The sequence below is a fragment of the Tamandua tetradactyla genome, chromosome 18, assembly GCF_023851605.1.
Source record: "Tamandua tetradactyla isolate mTamTet1 chromosome 18, mTamTet1.pri, whole genome shotgun sequence".
In the NCBI taxonomy this organism is placed as follows: Eukaryota; Metazoa; Chordata; class Mammalia; order Pilosa; family Myrmecophagidae; genus Tamandua; species Tamandua tetradactyla.
This window is the reverse complement of record NC_135344.1, coordinates 1,315,333-1,322,594: the sequence shown is the minus strand read 5'-3', so window position 1 is coordinate 1,322,594 and position 7,262 is coordinate 1,315,333. Positions and strand designations below refer to the sequence as shown.

The 7,262-nt window shown below is 48.3% G+C and overlaps 1 pseudogene across 1 annotated transcript in view; it reads right to left on the bottom strand.

Annotated features, from left to right (window-relative positions):
- Nucleotides 1–215: 215 nt before the first annotated feature.
- The window catches only part of LOC143661909 (TRAF3-interacting protein 1-like), a 61,684-nt pseudogene continuing 54,637 nt past the window's right edge, over nt 216–7,262 (bottom strand). Inside the window, exons 8-9 of the transcript XR_013164958.1 lie at nt 2,228–2,305; nt 216–1,727 (exon numbers count right to left, since the gene is read on the bottom strand). The product of XR_013164958.1 is annotated as a TRAF3-interacting protein 1-like (transcript). The remainder of the gene's footprint in view (nt 1,728–2,227; nt 2,306–7,262) is intronic.

The following is a 7,262-nucleotide window of genomic DNA, read 5'->3' as shown; positions in this document are numbered from 1 at the left end:
CATTAAACAGCTCAGATGGAGTTTTGTTCTGTGCACGATTAACTCCATGAGGGGAGTTTGGGAACAAAAATGCTGCTTCTACCTGTATTACAGGGGGACTGAGCCATGGTAAATTACAAGAAAATCACAGGCAAAATTGGGACCAGTCAACTGTGACCAAGCCATTTGTGTAGTTAAATGAAGCTGAAAGAGCTAATAAAGGATTTGTGGTCATGGGTCCCTCTGAGGAGGAGAGTGTGAGGGTGGGCAGGTGGGCTGCAGAGCTGGCCTGGCTTGAGGCATGTAGGGGCTTTCCTAGGGCTTCTTGGTGGTGGTGGTGGTGTCAGCCTGTTCTTGTCAACCTGTTCTTGTATGTGATTTCCTACTTGGGACCTCCTTAATTAGAGACAGAGACAGTCACCCATATAAGAACCCATGCAAGACAGACTCCACAGGAAAGGAAATAGGACGGGTTTGTCCACCTCAGTGGGGGAATAGCTCTCCTGAGATCGCTCACCACACAGCCAGGAGCAGTGGGGACTTAGGTGAAGGCTCCATTAAACGGCACCAAATGTGGACACCCAGGACAGAAGACCCCACCTGAGCCTCTGGGGTTCCTGGGTGAGGATGTGTGTGACTGTGTGTGTAGTGTGTCACTGCCAAGTGTGTCACTATCCATGGATAGGGAGGTTTTCAGGCACAGCTGGGAATAGGACCTTAGCCAACCTCGGGGACACCCACAGCCAGCTGGGTGGGGGAAGGAGGTTTGGCAAGGACAGCCAGCTGAGGAGGAAGCGAGGTGTCATACAGAAGTGGAGAAAGCAGCGAGGAGACCCAGGCTTTAGCTCCCACTGCCGGGCATGCCTCTTGCTGTGTGACTCTGGATAAATTGTTGGATCTCTCTGGGCTTCTGCCTTCTCTCCCAAGTGAGGGTTCTTCTGGCTCTTAGACTCGCTATCAAGCCGCCAACGGCGTGTTGGGGGAATGTGGGTTCTGCAGTCTAAATGACAAGCCCAGGTCCGGCTGGAACCACACCTCCTCAGCTTCCCTCTCCCGATTCAGGGTCCCAGGGATGCTGGGAATCTGGACAGCTTCTGCGGCACAGCTAGAACGTGCGAGCTTCTGATCCACCGGCCGTGACGCCGTAGCGCTGGCAACGGCCCTGGCTTTGGTTTAGTCTTTAAATCATCACGCCAACTGCTGTGAAATCCAGTGTATTTACTATGTGTCAGGGAGAGCCCTCTCGCCCCTGCACTTTGAGCTGCTTTTGCAATTCCCTGCAGGTTGGGGGTGGGGGTGGGGTGCTGTGGACCGAGCTGGCGACCCAGGGACCTCAAGGTGGGTGCACCAGGTGGTACCGGATTCTCTGGAGTCCCAGAGCCCCCAGAGGTGATGGGTGAGGCAATGGGGCTCAGAGGTTGAAGGGCAGAGCTGGGCCACCTGGGCGGAAGGGCACAGGGTAGGGCCCTCACCTGGACAGGGCCGGGCAACTGGGCTTGTGGGCACCTGGGAGGGCAGTCACTTGGGCGAGGCCAGGCACCTGGCGGGCAGCTGGGCTTGAAGCTGATTAACTTCGGTGGAAAGGAGTGAGGTGGGATTGATATTTCACCGAGAGCAAGAGGAAGGAAAAAGAAAACACAAGAGGAAGAAAGTAACCCAGGCTCCGCCGACCAACCAGACAAATTGTTCAGCATGTTTTCCAGTTACTTGGCAGGCTCCAGAGCGATGCTTGAAATTCATTTTCCATCCTGAGAAATGAAAAACAAAGGCAAGGGAAAGCGGAGGTTGGTCTTTGCAAGTTTGGGGAACTTTGCTCCCAGACAGACAGAAGGGAGCAGAGGGGATGGGTGGGGAAGGGCGTTGGGGAGCCAGTGCAGTCTCCTCAGAGATCCCCCTCTGGCCTCTCTCCCCACCTCACCCGCATGCCCTCCCTTGGGCTTCCCCTTCCTACCCACTCATTTTTGGGGTGATTGCTCCTGGGGACCCCGAGGCCGCCAGCACCTTAGGAGCAAACAAGGAGCAGATGTCTTAATGCCTTAAGGTTCTCTCAAGGAGATTGAGCCCAGGAGGTCCTCAAGAGTCGGGGGCTTTGAGGGAAAGAGCAGGTGCAGGGATGGGCTGGGGTGGAGAGGTCCTGCACCCCCACTGTCTGTGATCTATCATGATTTCTTCTTCTGCTTACTATCTCCACCATTAGAAGGCACTTCCTGGAGGCCCAGCACAGACACTGAGACACACTAGTGCTCACCTTAGTCCTGGAGTCTTTGCTGCCTTGTCAGGACCTTCCATTTTGGTGTCTTCTGGATGACACCTGTTGGGGTTGGGACTGAAGGCCCAGGAAATGAAAGCAGAAAGGGTCACACAAGGGAAGGTGATTGTAGAGCAAAGAGTAGGTCACAGCCAGCGGCTCCTGCATTGTGTGTCAGATGCATGAAGGCTCAGTGAGAAAAATTCTGTGCTTAACAGAGGTGTGTGTGAACACGTGTGTGCATGCACTTGCTTTTTCTGGGACGTGCTTTTCCCCAAATGCTTAGACCTTGGGTTCTGCAGTTACATTGCTCGGGCTGGAATCCTGGCTCCACCACTTAATGACTGTGTGACCTTGGGCAGGTGGCTTAATCTCTCTGTGATTCCATTTCCTGGAGTCCTTGTGAGGTCCAGTGACATTACCCCTGTAAACTGCACAAGGTGTGTCTGTACTAAATGCTTGACTGGGCAAGAGGTGTGGGCATGCCAAGACCTTTCTGATGGTGACATGGAGACTCACAAAATGCTCTTGTGAGCCCTGGCAGCCTGAGCTGTGACCTCGTCAGTCCTTAAAGAAATGCTCAACTGCTGCCCTCTAGAAGCTTATGCTGGGAGCCTAGAAAAATTCTGGGGACAATAGGCACATATGAAGTAAAACCAAAATTGTCATGTATGCATTTAAGGTAGATTGATGCTTAGTCAAGACAGGGTGTACACCTCTTAGAGGAAGCTGACAAAGTTTACCTGGAGAAACCAGAGACCCAGCCCTGTGGGTTTTGAAGAGGGGTTTACCTGAAGACCTGACAGGACTTGCTGACTTCCCATACACTCACAGACAGGTGGCCTCTGGGATGGGGGCTTCTCTGGGCCCGTGTGCCAACTCAGAGGGTCTTTGCTTCCCCTGGTCTCCAGCTCCCTTAGGGTCTGGGGAGAGAGGCCCTGACAAGAGCTGGCCAGGACGGTGGGTGCTATGGCAATGTGTGGCCAGCAGATGGGGCTGTTGATCCAGTACTGCAGGGGCTGGCCTCTAGATGGTGCCCCCCACCCCCAAGCTGTTTGTTGATTGCTCAGATATTTTTCAGCACATACACAGTAAACAAGCCGCCACCAGTATGCTCCCATTAGCATCTGCAGTTAGTTCCTGTGCAAGTTCCCCTGGTCGGGCAAATTCCCCTGCCTGTCTAGGGCAGAACTGACTCCCTTGCTTGGGAGGGGGCAGAGGACAGGCCTTAGTTGATGGGGGGACTAGAGACTGCAGGCAGAGTCCACCCACAAAGGCGTATCCCTTCCTGTGCATGCCCTTGGACTTCTCCAGGCACCTAGCATGCTCTGTAAGGAAGGGTGCTCAGGGCTGTGTCTTCTTTATCAGCATGGGGAGTGAAGCTGAGATTCTTGGCTTTAATCAAACTCAGGTCTCCCGCATGGAAGACGGGCATTCTAACCACTGAACCACCCATGCACCCCTAAATGGGAAACTTTGATTAGATTGTTTCCACTGAGATGGATGCTTCTCAGTTGTTGGCATGACCTTTTAAATAGATTATTTCCATTGAGATGTGACATGCCCAATTGTGTGTGTGTGTGTGTGTGTGTGTGTGTGTGTGTGTGACATTTTGATTAGATGGAGATGTGATTCCACCCAATCCAGGTGGGCCTTAATTAGTTTATTGGATTCATTTAAAAGAGGAAGCCTTTTGGAGAAATCTCAGATGCAGCTTAGAAGTTTGGAAATGCAGAAGCCCCAGGAGAACATAGTTACTTGAGAGTCCAGCAGACTTTGCCATGTGCCTTCCCATGAGATGCTAAGCAAGCCAGAACCCAGAGTTGTGTCCCAGAGGCGTGAAGTGAAGATGCTTGGAGAGGAAGCCATTAGAATCAGAAGTTGGAGGCAATGGAACTAGGAACAAGGACCAGTAGATGTTAACCATGTCAGCCTTTCTTGAGTCAAGGTGTCTTTCCCTGGAGGCCTTAATTTGGACATTTTTATGACCTCAGGGCTGTAAACTTGTAATAAACTCCCTTTTTGAAGCTGTTCCATTTCTGGGTATATTGCTTTCTGTCAGCTTTAACAAACCAAAATAAGTGGTAAGGGGGGAAATTCTGGTTTCCATGAACTGCCTAAGCCAGTGCATCCTAGTGTCTGTCTGAGCACACTGGGGTTTCTGCTCCCAGGAAGAAGGGGGAAGTGTTGCTGGGCAAGCAACCAGCTGCCTGTCACATGAACTGGGAAGGAAGCAGTGCATATGGCTGGGCCGTGGCTGCTATGTGCAGGTGGGGATGGCCTTGGAGCAGTGTCTTCTCAGTAACTCATTTGGACACGGATCAGCATCCCACTTTCCATTGATCAGCATCGGCCGAAGGGATCTGCCAAAGCATGTGGGGCTGTGACAGGAAAACTGACATAGTTGTGAGCAAAACTCAATGCCAATTCCAGCTGGAGAAAAGACTTATTTTGTCTCTTCAGTCTATTAATTTCTCTGAGCCTTAAAGAAAATGTTAAGGGTCATTTTCTGGACCTAACTCACAGGGTTAGAGCTCATGATGATGATGAAAATTATAGTAATGGTAATATGTAACATCTACTATTCTAGTTTGCTAGCTGCCAGAATGCAATATACCAGAAATGGAATGGCTTTTTAGCAAGGGGAATTTAATAAGTTGCTAGTTCACACTTCTAAGGCTGAGAAAATATCCCAATTAAACCAAGTCTATAGAAATGTCCAATCAAAGGCATCCAGGGAAAGATACCTTGGTTCAAGAAGGCTTATGAAGTTCAGGGTTTCTCTCTCATCTGGAAAGGCACTTGGCAAACACAGTCAGGGCTTCTATCTCAGCTGGAAGGGTACGTGGCAGACACAGCATCATCTGGTAGCTTACTCTCCTGGCTTCTGGTTTCATGAAGCTCCCCAGGAGGCATTTTCCTTCTTCATCTCCAAAGGTTGCTGGCTCATGGACTCTCTGTTCATGGTGCTGCAGCATTCTCTGCTCTCTCTGAATCTCTCATTGTCTAAAATGTTTCCTCTTTTATAGGACCTCAGAAACTAATCAAGACTCAAATGGGTGGAGACATGTCATCCCCTAATCCCCTAATCCATTTTAACAACCATTCTTGACTAAATCACATCAACCAGGGAGATGATCTCATTACAGTTTCAAATACACAGTATTGAATAAGGATTATTCTACCTTTATGAAATGATATTTTGATTAAAACATAGATTTTCTAGGGGGCATACTTCCTTTCAGACCAGCACATCTACTGAGCATTTATGATGTACTCAATTATCACATTTAATTCTCAAACCCACCTTATGATGTTGGCACTGTCCTTACTATTCATTATAGAGGATAAGACTGAGATACGGAGAGGTTAGAAAAATGGTACAAGATCATATAGATTACAAATGGAGGGGTCGAGAATTTAGCTTAGATTGCCTGCCTCCTAACCTGTGCATCTAACCATTAAACATACTACCTCTCAGAATCTGTGGTTATGTTGAGATCAAATGCTATAACAGTGATAATTCCTGCAGCCATGTGTTGAGCATGTTTTATTTGCTGGGCATGCTTCTAGGCTCTGATGTAATGGCAGTGACTAAAAGTAAGTCCCTACTCTCACATCCTACTGGGGAGAGAGGGTAGTCAATAAGCAAATTTATAAATGGATAGAAGAATAGATACATGGATGGTAGATATAGATGATAGATATGTCTATAGATGACAGATGATAGCTATAGATGATAGATAGGTAGGTAAACAGATTGCAGTAATGGATGATAGTGATAGATGGCCAGATAAATAGATAGACAGATAGACTAGGTAGATGGTAAGTAGGTAGACAGACAGACAGACAGATAGATAAACTATAGAATTGTGTAGAAGTAAATGCTTTAGCAGTGAAGTCTAGAAAGGAGATAGCAAATGACTCAAAGTTGCTCTTTTCTTGAGGATGGTCATGGGTGGCTCTGCTGAGGAGGTAACACTCAAGGAGGGACCCAAATGATGTGAGGACATCCATCACTGGTGTCTGGGGAAGAGGACCTGGGCAGAGCAAACAGCAGGGGCTCAAACCCTGAGGCAACAATGGGCTTGGCTTGCCCAAGAGATAGCTGTTGAGGCTGGAGCAGAGTGAGCAAGGAGACAGGGCAGGCTGAACTGGGAGGTGTTAGGAATGTTTGCACAAGACCACGTAGTGGAAGTGGAGCCAGGATCCAATGCAGGTGAATTGGGACCCACAGTCCACACCACGCGAAAGAGGCCTGAAGGCAAGTCATTGCATGAGGGCAGCAGCACAATCTCTGCTGCGCCATTCTAGAAATAGGAATGAGCTCTTACCTACACTCAGACCATGAGATTTGTTTTTGTTTGGAGAGTTACTGGTTCTTTGTAGGTAATACCCTACTGGCCCAGTGGAGACCCTGAGTGATTTTAGGAAAGTCAAGAGTAAGACAACCTCGATTCAAGTCCTTACTCAGACATTTGCCAGTGGGTATGACCTATGTGGTATTCATTGAGTCAGTCCTACATTCTTTATTTTAACATTTGTCCAATTCCTATTGCCTATTGTTTTGGTTTGCTAAAGCTGCCAGAATACAACACAGCAGAAATGGGCTGGCTTTTAACAATGGGGATTTATTAGCTTACAAATTCACAGTTCTAAGGCCATGACAATGTCCCAATTAAGGAATCAACAGGATGTTATGTTTTCTCAAGACTAGTTACTGGCGAGCTTGGATTCCTCTCTCAGATAGCAAGGTACATGGTGACCTTACTGGTCCTTCCCTCCTGGGTTTCATTGCTTCAGCTTCTGGCTTCTCTGTCTGTGGTATTTTCCCCTAACTTCTTTGGGTGTTGCTCTCTATTTCAACTTTTAGCTTCTTGTATGTGTTTTATCCTCTTATAAAGGACTCTAGTATGGGAATTAAGACCAACTTTGAATGAAATAGGCTAATCAAAAGGTCCCACCTACAATAAGTCTATACCCACAGGAATGGGTTAAAATAACATAATCCTTTTTGGGGTAAAGAGAGCCTCCA